The 21,185-nt window shown below is 39.7% G+C and overlaps 1 protein-coding gene across 36 annotated transcripts in view; it reads right to left on the bottom strand.

The window, feature by feature from the left end:
* Positions 1-21,185, bottom strand: part of ZBTB20 (zinc finger and BTB domain containing 20) — a 775,686-nt gene that overhangs the window by 145,260 nt on the left and 609,241 nt on the right. The window contains exon 1 of one of the 36 annotated variants that reach the window (XM_037525509.2): positions 3,674-4,072. The exons of the other annotated variants lie outside the window; for them this stretch is intronic. The gene's annotated coding sequence lies outside the window, so the exon portion shown is untranslated. Of the gene's footprint in view, positions 1-3,673; positions 4,073-21,185 lie in introns of those variants that run through there. 36 annotated transcript variants of the gene reach the window in all.

Here is a 21,185-nt window from a genome sequence, read left to right as displayed (position 1 = left end):
TTGAGTATCCCTAAATATTCCATTTTACCATCTATCACCAAACCCTGCACTGCCCACAGATCTCACAGATCTGATTTAAATCTCTCACTTATTTCTTAAGTCTCTAAATGACTTTTAGTCCCCTGCTCCACTTTCCAGGGGTGCTCAGCTGGCCTCACAAAAGCTCCACAGACACATCGTTCACTACCTCTGATGCTTTCAAGCTCAGCAGAGGGTGCCAAAAAAAAAAAAAAAATCAACGATTAAAAAAAGTTTATTAAAGTGAAACTAGGAGTGCAGATTTGAAGAAGTTGCTTCTACTTTTATTTCCCTTTCAACTCAGCACAGGTGTTTCCTAACTTATACTACTGTGCATGCTGATGAGGGGGAGGGTTAAATTAAGGTGAGGGAGTGGGCCAAGGGCCGACCAAAGCATTCCTAAATTCTCCAGCTTCATGTGTTAATGGATGTTTTAAAAATGGACCCCCCAAAAAGCCTAGAATGAGGTTTCTTTTTGGCAACTGATTAAACCAGTACACTGAAATAATTAAAGCTTTGTCTTTAAATAAAGCATCAGATGAACAGAACAAAAACAAAGATAAAAATTGCACACACTTATGCATGTGCACACGCACACTCTCTCTCACACACACAGATACACAGAACTAGCGGGTGAGGGGAGAAGGAAATTAAATAAAAGAAAACAAACAAGAGTCCTAACAGGCCATTCTCCGAAAAGGAATCTAAATAAAAAGTCATATGATATCTGATAGTGCAGGACACGTCGCCAAGAACTGGAGCGGATTGCCTACAGGAAGAAAGGGCCAGTGTATTCCAGCTCAAAGAGCTTTTCTTTCCTCCTCCTCTATTTTTTTTCCCTTTTCTCCTCCACTGTGAATGTGTTACTCTCAGGTCAGATCCACGAAGAATCCCAGAATGACAGCTATCACCTTTCACTGTACTCCTGGCGGCACAAGTAGCTGATAGGAGCTGCCTGAGTTGGGATCAAGAGGGGCTAGTGCAGCGTTCAGTAACAGCCTCTTACTGTAGCCCCTGCCCCCTTCACAGACCCCCTTGATCGCAAAAAAAAAAGGCCAAAAAAAAAAAAGGCAAAGGCATAAAACAAAACCAACCCCCCAAATGCAAGCACAACAGCCCGTAGCAACAAAAGAGTTCAGGGAGAAGAAATCAGAAACAAACCCAAAGAAGAAAAAAAAAAAAAAAAAAAGCACTTGTCTTCAATATAAAACTTTTTAAAGACTTTCTTTCCTCTTATTTGATGACTTTCTTTTTAAAGGCTTAAGCACTATTAAGAACACCGAGAATTCTTCAAAATATAGAAAAGTATGAAGGCAGCGTCAGAATTTCCTGAAGAAAAGATATAACTGTCAGAAGTGAGCTACCCTAGAAAATTTTGGATTTGCTCAAAGTTCCCCTAATTCTAATGTCTTTCATCAAGTTCAAGAGCAAAAACTGGCCACCTAGCTCTTGTTTTTTCTCTGAGGGTCATTACTGAGGCAACACATACACAGTAAGGTTTCCCGAAAAGACTCCTTGTTATCAAGTTACTTCAAACATAAGGCGCTCACACACCTCCCAGTCAGAGGGGTTTACTCACCAGACATCACACTCTGCCCTGATATGGATTACACCTTTAGCAAGCAGTTACATAAACGCGTCCTAAAAATATGGAAAAAAGTATAGATCTGTATTTTCCCTACCATTTCTCTCCCCAGGGACAGGAATAGATTATATTTTCAGTGAATGGAAAAAGAAGAGTTTCTGAATCTTGAAGCAACTGTTGTAGCTGGTTTCCACTCACTAAAACAGTTATCTGTAGTTAGGTACTGCACACAATCTACTTAAGGATTTTCGTGGTGTTTGTGATTTTTTCCCCCTTGTTCGGTTTTCTGTCTGTTATGCACCTTTGAAAGATTTACAAATGACAATCAAAATAGAAATACATCAGGAGGAGAACTTTTAGGAAGAAAACGTTTCCTCGCTTTTATAATTCAAGCATATTAATGTAAAGATAGAAACGCACAGCATATATACAAGGTGAAATGTTTACCACATTTTACACAGACACTTCACATGCTGATTTCTTTTATCTTTTGTTGGAGCATTAATTTGAAAATGATAAGCATTCTGGAATGCTTGCTACAAACACAAATTCATGGTAAAAAATATATATGCACAGGCAAAAATAACAAATGGAGAACACTAAACTACCCAGCAATAGGAATCATTGAAAAATCTGTCTAGACTGTATTTCGCCTGAACTAGTGTATTACGGATGGGGAAAGTAATCTCTCTGGGGTTTGGGCATTTACGTAATGAGATAGAAAGAAAAATAAAATACAAGAATATGCTCCCTTAGTACCTCTTCTTAATAGCTGACAAGTGACACAAGTGGTACCTTTTAAACAGATGGAAGCAAAAACTTGTGAGACCGAATGAACTGATGGACCCCACTGGCATTTTGGGAACCCAAATTCCGTAATTAACTTTTTACCCTAGTGGCAAAAGTAAATGCTCTTGCCACTAAATTGTTTATGTGGTGGGCTCTCGTCCTCTCCTTTACAGCATTTTCGGCACCCAGAAAAGGGTGAAGAGATAAGAGAAGATGCATCCTGAACAACTTTTATTGTGAGTAGGAAAAAAAAAAAATAGCCTAGAGTGAGCATAAGAACAGTTGGATTTAGAAAGATTAAAAGAGAAGAAAAGAGCAACATATCCAACTTAATTAGTCTTTTCCCTTTTTATTTTTTTATCTATATATATTAGGGTGATGGGGAGAAAAGATAACTGATTTCTTTTGAATGTCTTTGTGTCTTTATAGAGTGAATGTTCTGTTCCTGTCTCTTTCTTTTTAGGCGAAAAACTAATAAAAATAGAAAAACATATATCAGACATTAAGCTCACTCCCCCCCACCCCTTCCCTTTGTAAAGAACTCTTTGTTCTCTAGTGAAAATGCTGAAAAATCCCCGGGCAGCTACTCCCTGAAACAAGTGCAAAACACTTAGAGGCTTTTGGGCTGGCTGGGAGCCAGGAACCCTCCCGCTGTCTGGTTAGAAGAGGAAAAAAAGAAGAGAGAGGGAGAGGGAGAGAGGGGAAGAGATATTGGGGGGGCAGAGAGAGAGGAAGAGAGAGAGAGTGAGTGAGAGAGAGAGAGAAAGAGAGAGAGGGACAAGAAGAACAAGAAGAAGAACAAGAAGAAGAGAGAAGAGAGAGAGAGAAGAGAGAAGAGAGAAGAGGGGAGAGCGAGAGAGCGAGAGAGCGAGAGAGCGAGAGAGAGAGAGAGAGAGAGAGAGAGAGAGAGAGAGAGAAATTGGAGCTTCCTTTAATAGACATAGGAAGCAGCGTTTTTTTTTTCTTTTTTTTTTTCAAAACTGGCGGTCAAGCGTTAAGTAACTCCCGTCTAAATCCACCTGCTAGAAATGAACTTGGGTAACCCCCCAGGGGTGCACAAAGACAGGGAAGACAGTAACATACTCCATACTCTTTCCCACCCCCCCGTTGTACTGCTTCCATTCTTTCTGCTCCCATACACAAATGCCCACAGATCTCACGCCACCCCCTTACCCCCCAACAACAAACACAGCAAAATACATGCTCCCTCGGTCTCCTAAAAAAAAAGCCTTTTCCATCTCGGTTGCGACACAGTGATAAGGGGTAGCGAACATCTCATACCTGGTGTGAATGCTAATCAGTCAGGAGTTCTCCTTTTCCCAAGACAGGGAACTGTTTCCTTCCAAATTTATTAGAACCTCCTCCACTGCCTCTTTGAAAAACCTTCTTTGTCACCCTCTCCCAAGTCCCGATACTTCTTTAAAAAAAAAATGGCTTCGGAGCTCCTTCTATTCTTGATATTGATTCTCTCTCTCTCCCCCCACCCCTCCTCCTCTCTCCTGTCTGTGTCTCTTCTGAGTGGTCTATTGATAAGTCCCTGGAGGCACTGGGTCAGCCTGCCCGTAGGAAACCAGACACAATGCACAAATCTCCGAGTGCCATTCTGCCATCAGCAAGCAGACCACGTTTAGGAGAGAGAGAGAGGGAAAAAAAAAACAGTAGAGCAAGAGACAGAGAGAGAGAGAGAGAGAGAGAGAGAGAGACCAACCGAGAGAGGGAGAGAGAGACCGAGGGGGGAGAGAGAGGGAGAGGGGGAGAGAGAGAGAGAGAGAGAGAGAGAGAGAGAGAGAGAGAGAGAGAGAGAGGCGGAAGGAGAGAGAGTGTGAGAAAAAGACTGATTGGAACAGGAGGGAGGGAGAGAGAGAAAGGGAGAGGGAGAGAGCGAGAGGGAGAGCGACACTGCCAGTCAGGTTAATCATCCCTACTTTAATTAGCTGTTCGGCTTAGACATAAAACAATTGAATTTGAATGATCTGTCAGCAGGCTCGGCTGAACCAAAGGGGAAAAGCGAATATTACAAAAAGACTGTTGGTGTGTTCTGATAAGCAATACTGCTCGTACTGACAAATCCTCAAAGGGGGAACTATTAAAACTTACAACTAAACAAAAAGTGCAAATACAAATGGCACTAGACAGAGGCATTTAAAAAAAAATGGAGTTTTCTCCCCTAGTTTATCAATGGTAGATATTTACGTGCAGGTGCCAACAGATTAGGGGTCTGCATGTAATGTGTGAAAGTTTATTAACGACGGTCGAGGAGTGTAGCAGACAGATGCTGCAGAGAACAAGACAGGTACAGTCGGATGCCGAGTCTAGATCTTGGAGGGAGATGGATGCTGGAAGAAGAGGTACCGTGGCAAGAGATCAGCACAGACAAAGTCAGTGGGCAGACAGGCAGACAGATTTTAGGCACGGCACGATCTCATCTAAAAAGGCAAAAGTTCTGATGCAATAATAGGTGCAAAACAATCCATCCATCCTCCTCTCCCGGGAGCACTCCAAGGTACAGTTAAAATGGATTAATCTTTGTGACAAACAGAGCTGGCAAGGCAGACTATGGCAGACACGGAAGGCGATCCGCAGACCCAGCGAATATCAGAGCCAGGAAAAGCCACAGAGATCAATCCCTTCAACCCCCTGGCTTAGCAGATGAGGAAACTGAGGCCCAGAGTCTCAGAGTAATAGAACACAGACATGACAGCACTGTCGACACTGTCGACACCCAAGGCTCCCTTGGCCCACCAGCCCAGGGTTTTTTTTGCACCATGCCAGCTAGCCCCCACCTTCTTTAAAGATCTGGCCCAACAGGTCTGGGAATCCTCCTTGTCTCTGGAATAACAAGATTGCTCCACCTGTATGATGAGTGCACAAACCTCCAATTTTCAAAAATATCTCAGTAGCTAAGTGGAAATTTTTTGGGTCCATTCTGAATTCTAGGGATAGGGATTTAAGTCCTACTTCATCTTCAGAGAAAAGCAGAATAATTGAACATCAGAGAGGACCCATCTCAGAAAGGTATAGCGGGTGCCACATTCCAGGCTATCGAAGGCCAGTGGATCAATCTACAAAGATCTGTCCCGGAGGCTGCAATTCTATGAATGTTGTTGGCTACATACCACCATGTAAAAAGATGTGGTTCTTTCATACAACTCATTTTAAAGATATAGGCACACTGTAAGTGAAAAAGACTGAGTCTTTCAGCTTACAATGTTGTTTTGAATCACTTGTGAGATTTTCTACCTGGAAGATTAGCTCCAGATAACTTTTCCGATGCATTCTGATTGAAATGAGCTACTAAAATAGAAAATAGAAACTGTATTATTTGCCCACGAATTTCATGGTATCTTTGTTGGGACACATAAGATCTCATATTCAGTAAGGATCTTCCTCTGGACAACATATAATGGAAAGTGAAATTTTTTTTAGGGGTAAAGAGGTGCTTATGAAGAGAATGCTACCATCAGACGTTACTGGAGAGATTAAATCTCTTGTTCTAAAACAAGAATCATGGTCTCTATATAAAAGTGAAAACTATCTCTCAGTCATGCTTCAGCAACGACGTCGCTACTTAGGGTGAAAGAAGAAAAGTGAAAGAAATGTCAGGCACCTGGGAGCCACTCACAGGCCAGCGACCTGCGAGAAGTCAGAGCCAGAGTAATTCAGTTTCTTTGCACACTAACCACTTTACCAGTGGTTGCTGTGACATGTCTAAAGCACCTGGTCCACAGTCAGCAACGTAGGGGGAGGATGGGTCAGTGATTTTGACATGGGAGATCCTCCTGCAGCCCTCAAATAGGCAAGAGCTCTGAGCAGAGCAGTGAAGTGCTGAGTAAGAGCATACTGGGTAAACCGAGTAAAAAAGGGGATGAACTTTGGAATCATTAGGGTATTTACAACATTATGTAAGTCACAAGCGCCAGTTTTCCTGGCTGTAAAAGGTGATAATATTAATCCCATTCGGATGTTTGGAGGGTGATACAAGTTAACATAATATAAGTTTTCCATGGTTGGTCTTATATGATAATTATTACTGAGGAAGGCATAAAATGAGGGTGTAAATAAACAAAACTGCACACTACTGATGTGCTGAGCGTGTTCTGTTCAAAGCATGCATGTTCAACACGACAATACACACAGCAAAGCAGGGATCTTACATATGGACTTCCATAAGAAAGGGTTGGCAGCAGAGACAAAGTTTAGAGCCCTACATTTCTAGAATCTCAACTTCAAGGATCACCTGAGAGTTGTTTAATGTCTTTGTTCCCAGACTTGAGTATATTTCCTGGCTATTAGTGATGATAATGACCAATATTCACTGAGTACTTGATTTGTGCTAAACACTCTACTAGGTACATTACATTTTTAATTGTACTTTAGTTTCACAACAGCCCTATGAATTAGGTACTACTGATGCTCATTTCATAGCAAAAGAAACCACAGTATAGGAGGGTGAGGGTTGCTCAGGAGCACACAGCTAGTTACGTGTGGTGCTGGAGATGAAATCCACGCACGCTGAGCTTAACACCTGTACTCTCAGTCATGATGCCGGCACATGGTAGGTATTCAGTAACTATGTGCTGTGTACAAGAGTACCTGTATAAATCACCCGTGTCTTGAAATCAATTCAAAAGTAAGTAAAAATCTGTGCACATTCATTTGAAGGAAACTTGTGCTCAGATTCTACAATCTGTGCCTCTTCTGCAGCTCACTTTAGGTGGCAGCCCTTCTTCAGAAGCTGGGGTGAGCCATGTCCCTCTGTGGTGGTGAAAATGGATGAGGTGAAGAGCGCTGGCTATGACCACCCGGGGCACTTAAATATCTCATGGCATTTTCAGCAGTTTGAGGGTAATGTTAGCACATGGGTTATTAATTGGCTTAATTCCAGTTCGGATAATTACATCGTGTCTCTTTAATTTTTCCCTGACTATGCCATTCTTCACTTCCTGTCACAAATGTGCTCTTTGAAAAGCACATGAACACACACAAACATATAGTTATGTTTAAGGATTGCATAATCATATAGGGTGTTCTTTTTTTTCTGAAATGATTAGTGTATAGTAGTCATGTAATAAATGAATGAATGGGAAAAAGAATTAGTCATTGCAAAATAAAGATAGCTACTTGAAGCTAAGATTTTCATTTGGCACTGAAATAAACAGATTTTTAAACCATTTCCTTGGTGACAGGATTCCAATCATATTTATTTTCTCATGGGCAGATATTCCAAGAGCTGATGACCTGCTCGTGATAAGCTGATTTCCTTATATGATGTAGTTTCCAGCATGAAAAACAGCAATGAAACCTGATCTTTGAAAGTAGAAAGTGAGAGTACGTCCTGAATGCCATAGCATCCCGAACTCATGGGTTTTAGAACAGTTATTAACCCAATTATTAGACCCTGACTTATTTGGCAGGTTTTTTTCTTTGTCAAACCTATTACTAGAATAATCTTCAAATTATAGAGGAGAAAGACAAGGGATCCCAATTTAATAAGCTTAGGAAAGTTTGACATTCATAAATAGATGCAAGTCGTCTCCTTTGCTCAAAGAATTCTAGGTCTTTGGAATTCTGTGTGTAACGATACCAAAGAAAATCTCCTGAGGTACACATTTTAATCATGGCACAGACAGTTAAATGCACTGCTGGCAGAGCATGTTTTATTAGTCCTTTTCAGTGTACATGTGTATGAACAAGTCACCAAATATAGGGAGCATGGAAAGAAAGAGAATAAAGGGTTAATTTATTTACTATGCATGAGAGTTTCTAGACCTTTGCTTCCTCAGCTTTTAGTTCAAAATTCCATGCATACTCTGCACATAATAATAAATGCCATAATTCAATGTATGCCATAATTTGATTTACTTTCAAGCACCTTTTCTGGTTCAGCTCTCAAAGCTTCCTTTCCTATAAACTTCCTCCAAATTATTCTTCGTGGCCCTCTGTAAATCATCATTTAAAATTGGTGTTTGTGGGATGACTCTAAAGCTGTAGAGAGATTTTTATCGAACTAGCCCTATTTCCTTTTGAGAATCAGTGGTCAAGTTCTATGCCTCGATCTGAGAACAAGTCAAATGAAATAAAAAGGAGCAAAAACTCAGCCCTTTCCTACTTCTTTGACTTCTGTGATATAGACAGCAGTTACTCAGTGACTGTCCTCTAGTTTTTCACTCGAGTCTTGAGGCTGGGACAAAGTCTTTGCACTCTGCTTGCCATATTTAATGTATTGTCCAGCATCACACCTGTGGTGGTAGATATCTCAAGATAACTGGAGGTGACAACTTTTTTTCTCAAATTAATTTTTTTTTTTTTTTTTGCGTAGAAGAACTGAGGTGTAGGCTAGAGGGGTGGGGGCGGGGGTTTGGGGTGAGAGAATTCACCAGAGACAGAGTGGGGAGCTGGACAGGCAGATTTACCAAAATACACTACTAAGGGGAGTAACAGGCTTGACAGGAGAGGTCTGCTCTGTCATGTGTGGGTTAGCTCCCTGGCTGGGGAGCTGATAGCACTGAGACTTAACCCTTAGGCCATCAGGGAGGCCCGGAGGTGACAACTTTTAACTTTCTTAGTTCTACACAGGTAATTTCAATTTATTCTCTTTGTGCCTCAATCTTCCAGTATGTAAAAAGGGTATACTTATTACTCTCACCTAGAGTCTCCAGAGGAACCAACCCTATCATCAGCTATCTTTATCTTGACATTTTTTAACACCACAGCTGAAATATTTCTCTTCTTAAAGAAGGTACATTACATTGCTCATTCAAACTGAGCTTGTGATACAAGAATGTCTTACCAGTTTTTGGAAAATTATTGATTTGGGTAGGTCAAGAATGGGTCTCTTCTCTCATGGTGCAGCAGACCTCTCCTGACTTGCCTGCTGCTCCTCTCAGCAGTGTATTTCAATCAATCTGCCTGTTTTATTTCCCACTTTGTCTCTGGTGAATCCTCTCCCCATCCACACCTCTTGCCTGTACCCCAGTTCTTGTATGCATAAATAAATAAATCTTTAAAAAAAAGGGTCTCTTCTTTCTACATTGACATGAAGAAATCTATCTAGAGATTATTGGCTAATGAATAATGTGCTTGTTTATACATGTAGCTCATCGCATTTGCCCATGTACTTTTTTTTTAAGATTTATTTATTTATGCATACAAGAGCTGGGGTACAGGCCAGAGGTACGGGGGGTGAGAGGATTCACCAGAGACAAAGTGGGGAACAGAACAGACAGATCGAAGGAAGTACACTGCTGAGGGGAGCAGCGGGTGAGTCAGGAGGTCTGCTGCACCATGTGTTTTGCTCCCTGGCCTGCTGGGGATCAAACTCATGCTGCAGAGGTTGCGGATAGCTTCATAGGTTGCGTCTTAACCCCTTGCACCACCAGGGAGGCCCTGCCCATGTACATTCTTATAACTGCTCTTCATTATGGGTTGGCAATCACATCTCCAATTATTCCACAACAGTAGGTTCTAGTTGGAAGCAGATTGAAGGGTTTTGATGTTCAATTCTTGAGTGCCAGAAGTATTTAGAAGCTTGTTCTAAATACTGAAGTGTTCTCATGCTAGTTTCCCACCCCACACTTTTTCTTCTCATTCCCAATGGAGGTCAGGAATGGAGAAAAGCAACATGATGCACAACAAACTTCCTTCTTATACGACTGTCTTGCCTTAAGGTATCATTGCTGCTCAGTGGTTGCATACAGCCTGTAGGACAGTGGTCCTTTGTAGCATCAGCATTGCCTAGAAACTTGTTAGAAAAATAAACTCTTGGCTTAGCTTCAGACCTACCAAATCAGACACTCAGAGGTGGGTATCTGTGTGCCTTTTTTTTTTTTTATGCATATAAGAAGTGGGGTACAGGCCAGAGATGTGGGGGGGGGGTTGAGAGGATTCACCAGAGACAGAGTAGGGAACAGAACAGGCAGATCGACAGGAGCAGTGGGCAAGTCAGGAGAGGTCTGCTGTGCATGTGGTAGCTCCCTGGCCAGGGATCAAACTCGTGTTGCAGTGGCTGGAGATAGCTTCAAAGTTTGTGTCTTAACCCCTTGCACCACCAGGGTGGCCCCTATGCCTGTGTTTTGATAAGCCCTTTAGGTAATGCTAAAGCCTGGCTGAGAATCACTGTTACAGTGCAAATGTGTGAGGTTCAGCAAGGCTGGGGAACAACAAGTCGTACAGAGTGAGGTCACTTGATCACTTGGGTGTAATTGGGGCTCTGTGTTTATCAGCTATGTGACCTTATATCAAGTTCCTTGTCTGCTTGTCACCTTGTCTGCTTATCACCTCATCTGAAAAATAAGACTGATGGGGCCTCCCTGGTGGCACAAGGGGTTAAGTCTCAGCATTATCAAGCTACCACCAGCTACTGCAAGAGGAGTTAGATCCCCAGCCAGGAAGCTAACCCACCTGGTGAAGCAGACCTCTCCTGTCTTGCTTGCTGCTCCCCTCAGCAATGTATTTCGGTCAGTCTGCCTGTTCTGCTCCCCACTCTGTCTCTGGTGAATCCTCTCACCTCCTCCCCCCACCACCACTGCCCCGCACCTCTGGCCTACACCCTGGTTCTTGTATGCATAAATAAATAAAAATAAATCTTAAAAAAAAAGTGGGACTGATATAATTTGGAAGAAATTTTAATTTGAATTATAGGTCTTCTAGGACCAAGGTGTTTAGTATATTGCTTTGCTATTTCACATTAGTTGAGGCTCTGAAGTAATAATAGCGAAAAAGTTCAAGAAGCTTAAGATGTCATTCTCCAAGCCAAAATGAAGGCTGGAATTCTGTAGATTTTTAAAGGATCAGATCATTGAGTGTAGAACTTACTGACATTATTAGTTTCCAGAACCAAGTGCTGAATTTCTTGATTTGAAACTCTATTTTTTATTATACAGGGAGCAAAATTTAGTGACGCTTTGAATTCTATATTGACAATGAAAGCCTGTGTCTGATGGGACTCAGAACCACACTTTATTTTTTTAAAAAAGATTTATTTATTTATTTATACAAGCAGTGGGTACAGTCAGAAGCGCGGGGGGGCGGGGGGGTGGTGAGAGAATTCACCAGAGCCAGAGTGGAGAACAGAACGGGCAGACTGATGAAGTACACTGCTGAGGGGAGCAGCAGGCGGCAGGAGAGGTCTGCGCGCCATGTGGGACACTCACCCGGTGTCCGGGGATCGAACCGGCGCTGCAGAGGCTGTGGGCAGCTTCACAACCCAGCGCTCAACCGCTGTGCCACTGGGGAGGCTCCACACTTTATTTTTAATCAATTGCCAATGCCCCTCAGTTTTAGTAAAGTGGCCCATGATCTTTTTCATATCCATACCATATTCTTAAATAAAAAGCTCCAGGAAGCTCAAGACAATTGATTATATTCACAGATTTTTTTTTTTTTTCCAATGGAAAAGACACACATTCTGTAAGTGGAAAGGACTGTCCAGATCAGGATGAAAACTTTTTGTGACACTGAAGTTCAACTTCATAGTAGACTGAAAAAACGCTCTGACAGAACCAGATTAGACATAATCATGATTTTCATGGAAAATCATCAGGATTTTATCCAATCTTTGAGTAATGAACAGTCACAGTAAAAGTGGGGAAAACACTTTGTAAAAGATAGCGAACCATTTATTTTCCTTCTAGCATGAAATCATAGCGTGTATACCCTTTGATTTGAGGGTTCTTTCATCCTCTAAAGATTAAATTCTGCAAGTCATATTTTGGTGGCAACTCTGTGCCTCCAAGGACAGTCGTGTTGTGGTAAAGGTACTGTTTTGGTCTCTGCTTCCTCTGAGCCAGTCACAGCGTGTGTATCAGGAAGAACAGCTGCACCTTTTCAGAGTTCTGAGCCCTTTTAAACTTTATAGATTTTTCATTTTTAAAATGTGGATAATATGTATTTTACCAGTCTCACAAGTTGTTGAGATCACAATTTTAGGGTCAAAAAGGAAGATATATTCGAAATGCTTTCCAAAGATCTTATTGGTGTGGTATTATTGATGCTCTTATTACTTATACTTCAGCAAAAGAGTAAAGGTATGTATAGAAATATTGGCTATGATAGCCTGCATATACTTAGACATTTAAAGTTGATACATCTCCATGGTTTCCCCCTAAATTTACATTTTCTCTTTCTCTTTCTCAGGTTATCATAAGAAATGATGAAGGATATTATTTCCTTTAAATTCTTACATAGTTTCTAGGTTATGATCAGTTATACATTAAATAGATACTGTAGTAAAATTTATTATGGTTGTATTCTGGCCAATTCTGCTTTGAACATACTTCCTAAATAAGAACAAATTCAGCATTATAAAACCGAAGAAAGTATGGCATCAGAAGATGGTATATAGGAGTAAAATATCTTCAAAGATATTCCTTGTATTCCTTGGTTTCTTAACATCACACATCTACTTAGAAACGTCTGTTAGTTCAACAAACATTCCCAAAGAAAAGATTTGTCCGTAAAGCTACTGGGTATTCAACAAGTATTCTGTCATAATGCAAATTAATATTGCTTGAATTGTCCAAACTTTGTTTAAACAAATCTGATGGTGTTTTTTTCTGCTCAAGTTTCTGTTTATTTCTGCTCAAGTTCAGATGGTGAGATTATGTACTGTTGCTCTTTAGATAGAGGCAAGAATATATGGCAGAATACGTGGTACCCAGTCAGTGAATCTTCCAATGGAGGGGACATTAACTGTTTGGCATACTTTAGTACAAATTATTGATATAATTGTGCTAAGAACATGTCTGAATATTGCAAACTGTGATTTAGTTCTTGAATTGTTGTATATAATTTCATCTTTTCTGTCATGCAACCTTAACTATAAGTTCCCTGCGGATCAACCCCGAGTTACACATCTCTGAATTTCCCTTTGCCTCCAGTTTAGTGGTTTACACATACCATTCGTTTTTTAAAAAAAAATCTGCTGTTTAATTGGATTCACTTCTTATTGGCTTTTCTTGGGGGCAATTAAGACACATAAAGTGCTCACAGATAAATGCATCATTATCACTGAGGTGAAAGTTACTATTATAAATTTTTTAAAAAAATATGCATTGGGCCACTTATTTATCCCATGTGACACTTAACCTGACTAATTATAGAATGAATAGAAAAACATGATTTTTTTTTTAAAAGCTCACTTTAAAGGAAACATTTTTAGGAACTCAGTTAATATGTCAAGCAGAATCCTGCACAATGATGGGGCTGATGAGGTTCTATGTACCACCCCTTTGATGGAAAACATTTTAGCTTAATGCAAGCTAGCCATAAAATTATGTAAACATAAATATGCCCTCTCCCACAAACACACATTTGCACATCCTTGAACTTAAATTAATGCAAAGAAAAGATATTCTTTTGTTCTAGTGGAATACAAATGATGAAGACTAATAAATGAATAAATAAAGCACTGGGTAACCAAATCAATGTCTGCTCAATTCTGGTCAAGGAGGTGAAGTGAGGTTTCCCTTTGAGTCAGAGAATGTAGTGGATAAAAAGGACGTGAATAGCTGGGGGGATTTCCTGAGGCCATTGCGGCCAGCTCGCACACTGTTAAGAGGCTCATTTTCATGAGACTTTTGGTTGCATTTGTAACACTTGCTTTGGGTCCCTGAGAGCATTAAGTGCCACATCACAGCACTACAAGAACAGTACTAAATGTGAGAAGGTACATTACAAGGTGTTTTTTTTTTTTTTCTTTTTTCTTTCAGATCCAAATATTCAGGAGTTTGTAGGTATTTTTAAGGCAGTTTTTTTTCTTCTCTCCCTAGCCCCCTCACATACCTTTCAAAAAAGATTATATGGAAAGGATTTTTTACTTTCAGTAAAAATTTAAATTCTGGTACTTTAAAAAAAGTTACCCATTACTCCCTCCCCCATGGCTGTAAAACCTGTGGATTAGTATAGTTAATTATTTTCATGAGTAGCACATATTTCATTAAAGAAAAACCAACCTGGCCTGACTGGTCATTTTGTTCTAGATTAAGAAGTTAGCCACAGTTTGGTAAGTATTTGTTCTCTATTAGGCTTGGTGCATATTAATTGGTACATATTTTAACATTTCACTACTGCATTAAATTATTAATAATTTGAAATTATTAGCTGGTACTGCCACCATTTTTCTGAAATCACGCCATCCATTTCTTCTAAATTTGATTCAAAACAAAAATGTCTGGATCTCATTTGTCAAAAAAACAAATGTGAAGTTAAGAAAAAGGATAGAAATTACAAAAAAAAGAGTCAGTTTTAAAATGATTAGGGAGAACAAAAGGTGACTTAATCCTCAAAGCAAGCATAAAAGGTAGGCTTCCTGAGGCTCAGAGAGGTTAAGGATCTTTCCCAAGGGACAGAGTTAAGAGGTCTGATAAGGCCAGTCTTCTTTTATATCCTCCAGCCACTGACACTTAATGTCTCTGGCTACCTTGGGCTCTGCCATCAGGTTTATGGGGTGACAGTGTATAAACAATTATAACAATTGTTATATACAAGAATATATATTATCTATTAAATATATATAGATACTTAATATACATGATTACATAAATTATACATATGCCATATATACATACCTAACAAACCCAATACTTTTTAGCACTTACAATATGACATATTATTATTCTAAGTACTTTGTTTAGTATTTAGTACTATTTACTTAGACCTTGAAAATCTCCATAAAGTAGCACCTCCCTGGTGGTGCAAGGGGTTAAGCATCAGCACTGTGAAGCTACCTCTGGCCTCTGCAGCATGAGTTCTATCCCAGCCAGGCAGCTGACCCACATGGCACAGCAGACCTCTCCTGCCTCGCCCACTGCTCCCCTCAGCAGTGTATTTCAGTCAGTCTGCCTGTTTCGCTCCCCACTCTGTCTCTCTCTCACCCCTGCACCTCTGGCCTGCACCCCATTCTTGTATGCATAAATACTTAAAAAAAAAGAAAATCTCCATAAAGTAGAAATTACTGTTATCGAGTTTTACAGATAAGTAAGGCATACAGCTAGTTAAGTGGCATAGTCCATTCTACTTTCCATTACTCTACCTCTCTCATGAAACTTTTCTTATGTTATTCCCTTGAGAATGTCCTGACCTCTGGCCTATTCTTTAACGCTTTGCCCCCACTTCAGTGATAATAAGTAGATCTTTGAAGGTGGGGAATCATTTACATATTAACTGGTCAATAGTTCACTGGGTAGGGAACAAAAAGACACAACTTAATGGAAATAATCACTTGTAGAAGAGAAAGGCCCCAAAGCAAGCTGGAAATTGGAGGAGATTCCTTGGGGTAGATGGATTTTCTTGGTGTTTCAAATCATAACATATGCACTATTGCTACACCTGGTTCTTATCTCAAGAAGATTAAGGACAAGAATCTTGGGGAGAGAGTTTAGAAAGTTTATTCAGGGGAAGGAGAACTCTCTGCGGTGACAGGCTGGAGGCTGGAAAAAAGGAGTTGCCACTAGTGGGCTCAAGTTTAGGGGTACTTAGAGTGTCTTGTAGGATGTTAAAATAGCTTAGACATTGTTTTTGCACATACATTGTTTTTGCACTTAAACGTTATTTTTGTGAAGCTATTTCTGCTCACATCCTCCTGGCTGCCCCTCTTTTCCTATAGATTTGTTTTCCTATGGATTTGTGCAAGCTGGTGTTTTTCTGCCCACTTTATCTTGGTAACTGCTCTTCCTCCTATTGTTCTATAGATTTATACTTGCCCAGCCTCTGGCCCCTCTAACCTACTCTCACTCTCATTAACACATAAGCCCAGTTTAATTCAATATATATTTAATGAGCACCTGTTATAAGCTAAGGGTTCTGCTAGGACTCAAACTGCAGAATACAGTTATAAAGATAAGTAAGACGTCATAAAGCTTCTATGTAGAAGATGAGTAAGTAAAATACAATGCTAAACATGGCAAACATCACAAAGAGGGGTGAACAAAATTCTGAGGGGGCAGAGGGTCAGGAATATCATTTGATGATGGACACTGAAGATAAGGTAGCCTTATCCTGAAAAAGGTAGCCTTTGAGATGGACCTTGGAATATGGGTATAGGGAAGAGTTCACATAAATATGGGGATAGGAAAGCACAAAGTGTTGTTTGGGGTTGATATGATTAGGTTATAGAATATTCAAAAGACAGCAGGAGGAGTTTGAGAAGCTGTGAGTGACCCACTCAGATGGAAAAGGCAGCTGGAAGCCCATGTCTTAGTACCAGAGTCTACAAGCCAGGATTAGATACTCTGATCTTTAGGAAGGTGATCTCAAGTTCTGTCTGCAGTTCTATGGGTTCCATGTAATGGACCATAGACTTCAAGAACACAGTAAAGGAAGAAAGCAAGGCAAAGTTACATTTCATGGGCAGGTGAAGGAAAAACAGATGAAGGAGCAAGATGAAAACAGATACCATGGAGCCCAAAGGTGAAGAATGTTTTCAGGAGCTGGAGCTAGTGGTCAAACAGTCAAATTAGAAAGAGTGAGCTGTTGGAAAATGCACTTTGGAGACATGAAGTACAACACTGCACCCACCTTTGAGAGTACCACCTCTTGTCCATTCTACCCTTTTCCTAAAATTATATATGCACTCAATCATACACAAAAACAAACGTGTTGTTCTTCTGGGGAAAAATTTATGGCCTTTTAAACTCTGAAGCACCAACACTATATCTGGAAGTTTTATGAATAAAGTCCAAATGATATTTGATTTTTTATTTAAAAGATGCCTGACTTTTCAAAGCACAGGCCAACTGTTTCTTTGTAGGAGTATGAATTTATTCTTATTTTATTCAACAAATATTTCTGAGTCTTTCCTATCTGCCAGGCATCGTGCTAAGTGCTGGGATCAGAAGAGGTTCTATAAGGGCTTAGATGGATTTTATTTTATTTTATTTTATTTTTTTTTGTGGGACCCTCGCCGGCGGTCGGGGAAAGAATCAGCACCGCAGAGGCTGCGGGCAGTCTCGCAGCCCAGCGCTCAACCGCTGAGCCACCAGGGGAGGCCCCCCTTAGATGGATTTTATCTGTGAGCTTTGTTTTCTATGGTTGACACAAAGTTGATGCCTTTGTCATGATGAATGTGTTGTTTGAAAATAAATTTCTAGGCAATGAATTAGGCAAATCAAATGTTGCTTCTAGTTTTCCCAGAAACGAAGAAGGCAATGTGAAGAAACCGAACCTCAATATGCAAATCTCAGAAGAAGGGTAAATACTGCTCCCTATACACTTGAACTTCTCAAAGAAATATGCTTTCATTATATAAAACTTTAACCCCGTGCACTGAATGATGATATCAAATGATAATCATTTCCTTCATTTTCCATCTGAACAAACATTTCCCATCAGCATCCACCTGCACTACTTCCTTTCGTAAAGAGGAGGTGGTATTTGGCTATGCCATGGTTCTGATTCATGAGAAATCAGCCCAAGCTCAACATTTCTGTTCTTAACAGATTTTGGTTTTTAAATCTGTAGAACACAATGTTTCCCTGGGCTGAGTTCTAGCATGCCAAGTTTTGGCTGGCCACAGACTTTGACATCTGAGTGAAAAATCTTTCAACAATGGCATTTAAACTGAAGAATCAACAGACCTTTAATTATAACACTGCTTGTAATCCCCCCCTTTTATCATGATGTTCAAATTGCCTCAAATCACTAACTGCATGGACAGCATGTTATTTCATTTGCCATTGGAAATATCATAATTTGGAAACTTGGTGGCTTGAGATTATGTATTAATTTTTGAATAATCAGTATTATTTTATTCACCATAAATTTAAAAGGCATATGGAACGAAGGTCAAAATTACTGATTCATTAGAAATAAGAAACAAAAACCACTCAGCATATAATTTCCCAACTTATCTAAAATGTTCAAGATTTATTTAGATAAAAGTAATATTTCTAGTTGGAAATTAGTCATTAGATATATCGAAAATGTGGAGTCTTTTTTTGGGGTAAAGTCTCACTAAATGCCTTTATATTTCTTTATAAAATTTTAAGTGATCATTTCTTAAGTACATTAGGAGTCCTTTGAAAACTTCCTTTTAAGAAATAAATTTGAAAAAGTACTTACTTCACATCCAACCTGTCTATCTGATATACTTATTGAATAAATTAGAGTTGAGAATGTAAATGTGGAAAATGTTTATTTCCATGTTTTATAGTAGCTAGATAGATTTGTGTTTGTTTTCAACAATATAGAGCTTGGTTATATGTGGAAGGTGGGTATAATTTCAGCCCTTTTTTATTTTGAAGAGAAACCTGGCTCTAGGTTTCCAGGAAATGTATTTACTTAGATCAAACAATATGCCAGAATTTTATACATAATTTCTAATCTTCACAATATATCTGCACAACGGCTATCATTAACCTTGGTCAAATTATTTGATTTACTAGCTCAGTTTCCATATTAGTAACAGGTTAATGATAGGAGCTTTGGAGTTTTTTGTCCATGGATTTTATTTTTCAATTAATTAATTAATTAATTAAAAAGATTAATTTATTTATGCATACAAGAGCTGGTGTACAGGCCAGAGATGCGGGGTGTGTGTGTGTGTGTGTGTGTGAGTGAGAGAGGATTCACCAGAGACAGAGTGGGGAACAGAATAGGCAGACTGACTGAAAACACTGCTGAGGGAAGCAGTGGGCGAGACAGGAGAGGTCTGCTTCGCCATGTGGGTTGCTCCTTGGCTGTCCGGGGATTGGACTTATGCTGCAGAGGCTGTGTATTGCTTCATAGTGAGGTGCTTAAGCCCTTGCACCACCAGGGAGGCCCTAATTTATTTTTTTAAAAAGATTTATTTATTTATGCATACAAGAGCTGGGGTACAGGCCAGAGGTGTGGCGGGATTCATCAGAGATAGAGAGGGAAAGAGAACAGGCAGATTGACCAAAATACACTGCTGAGGGGAGTAGCGGGTGAGGCAGGAGAGGTCTACGCAATGTGGGTTGCTCCCTGGTGGCCCAGGGATTGAACTCGTGTTGCAGAGTCTGCATATTGCTTCATAGTGCTGCGTCTTAACCCTCCTCACCACCAGGGAGGCCCTGTCCATGGATTTAAAATGGTAGAGTTTGGATGCACCCATATCTGACTTCAAAGCCTCTGCTTTCTCTTTTGGGGAGAGAAAAATATCTCCCTAAAATATAAATAACTTTTCAGTATGTAAATGACCTTGCTTTCTTAACATAATGGGTTAACAGAGAGATGAAAGTCTTAATTATGTTTAGTACTACCTCATGACTCTGAAATTCATCTTCATCCAGAGTATAAAATTCACATTCTAAGAATAGGTACTGAAGCCATATATCTCTGATTTTCTGAAACAGATCTGGTTTTAAGTCTTGCCTTTATTAACCCCATAAATGTGCTTATATTTATAAAATTATGACATATATCTTTGTTCAGAAAATATGTTCTCTGTCATGTGTAGATATGTCTTTGTGTGTAGATAAACTATAGCTGAAAGATTAAATTGTGGAAATTAGTTCTGATCAGCAGAGAAGATTCAAGAATAGAACTAGTAGAGTTAGTCAAGTCACTGATCCTATTTATACACCATACTCAATCTTCACAATACTCCACTCCCATTTTATGTACAAGGAAACAGAGGTTTAGAGATGATGAGTAACTCAGGGCCACAGGACTAATACTTGGGATCTGACTCCAGAATTTATGCTTCACCTATTTTTTTTTTTTTTAGGGAGGGAGATGCAGTCTTATTTATTCATTTTAATTAATTTTTTTTTATTGAGGTCACATTGTTTACAACTTGTTTTTGTTTTGGAAGTATAGTATCTCTCACTTAAGGTATTGTTACCACATTTCCAAGAACAGGGGACCAAAATCTAAAGAGATAAACCTAAAGAGCAGTTACAAGATTGCAAATAGAAGATGGAGTCAAGACACAGGATTTGGAGTGGGAACAGACAGGAATAGAGATGGAGAGTCAAGCATAGTGGGAGCCAGTAGGCACCCGATACATAAGGGTGTCACGTTGCATTGAAAGCACAACACATGCAGAACTAGGAAAGAAGGGAAACCAGGTAGATGCTGGTAGTTAATGGGCTGCTTGGCTAATTTCACGTGTTTTTCTCTTTTACAGATATAAATAAAGCTTTGCGTTTTGGGGCACAGGGGACAAAGAGGACCCTATTCAAAAACATCTCTCTTCACATGTCACTAACTGGAGAGGTTAAAAAAAAATGAACCACACACACAATGGTCTAGCAAGCTTCTTTTTTTTTTTTTTTTAAATACAAATTTCGCCAAGAGGGTTAAACCTCATTCTCACCTTGGAGTAAATTACTTTAATGAGGTTACCAGACCACCTAACTGGGTGTAATTACAGTCAAGAAGCCATAGTTTGACTGGGGGGAAATAATGGATAACTGTGGAGCTTAAGAGTGTAAGAAGAGTGATAGGTGGTGATACAAATGAGAACGAGAGAAGAATTTTTTCCCAGGATAGTGGGAGGGTACCAAATGTAATTCCATGAAAATAAGATCTATAAATATAAAATATTAGGTCTGGAAATTTTGGTAGTATGCAAAGCCAGTGCACAATTAAAATCATTCCAGTTGGTTGTTAATGTCTGATGTAAACACTGAGCAGAAGGTCCTGCTTATAGCAGCTCCTCAATAAATACTTGCTGAGCAAACTGGGTGTTTGGAAAATTAGTATACCAAGTTTCCTAAACGATAACCTACTTCTCCAGTTTAGGTTAACCCAGCCTAACCTGTCAAGTTCAGTAAACCGTCTCCTCAATGGAAGGCAGGGAGAAGTATTTAAAGAAAGTGAAGAAAGAACTGAC

The sequence above is a fragment of the Talpa occidentalis genome, unplaced genomic scaffold (genome assembly GCF_014898055.3).
Source record: "Talpa occidentalis isolate TD23 unplaced genomic scaffold, MPIMG_talOcc4v2.1 talOcc4.4, whole genome shotgun sequence".
Taxonomy (NCBI): Eukaryota; Metazoa; Chordata; class Mammalia; order Eulipotyphla; family Talpidae; genus Talpa; species Talpa occidentalis.
Note: the sequence above shows the minus strand (reverse complement) of the source record. Positions and strands in the feature narration are given on the sequence as shown.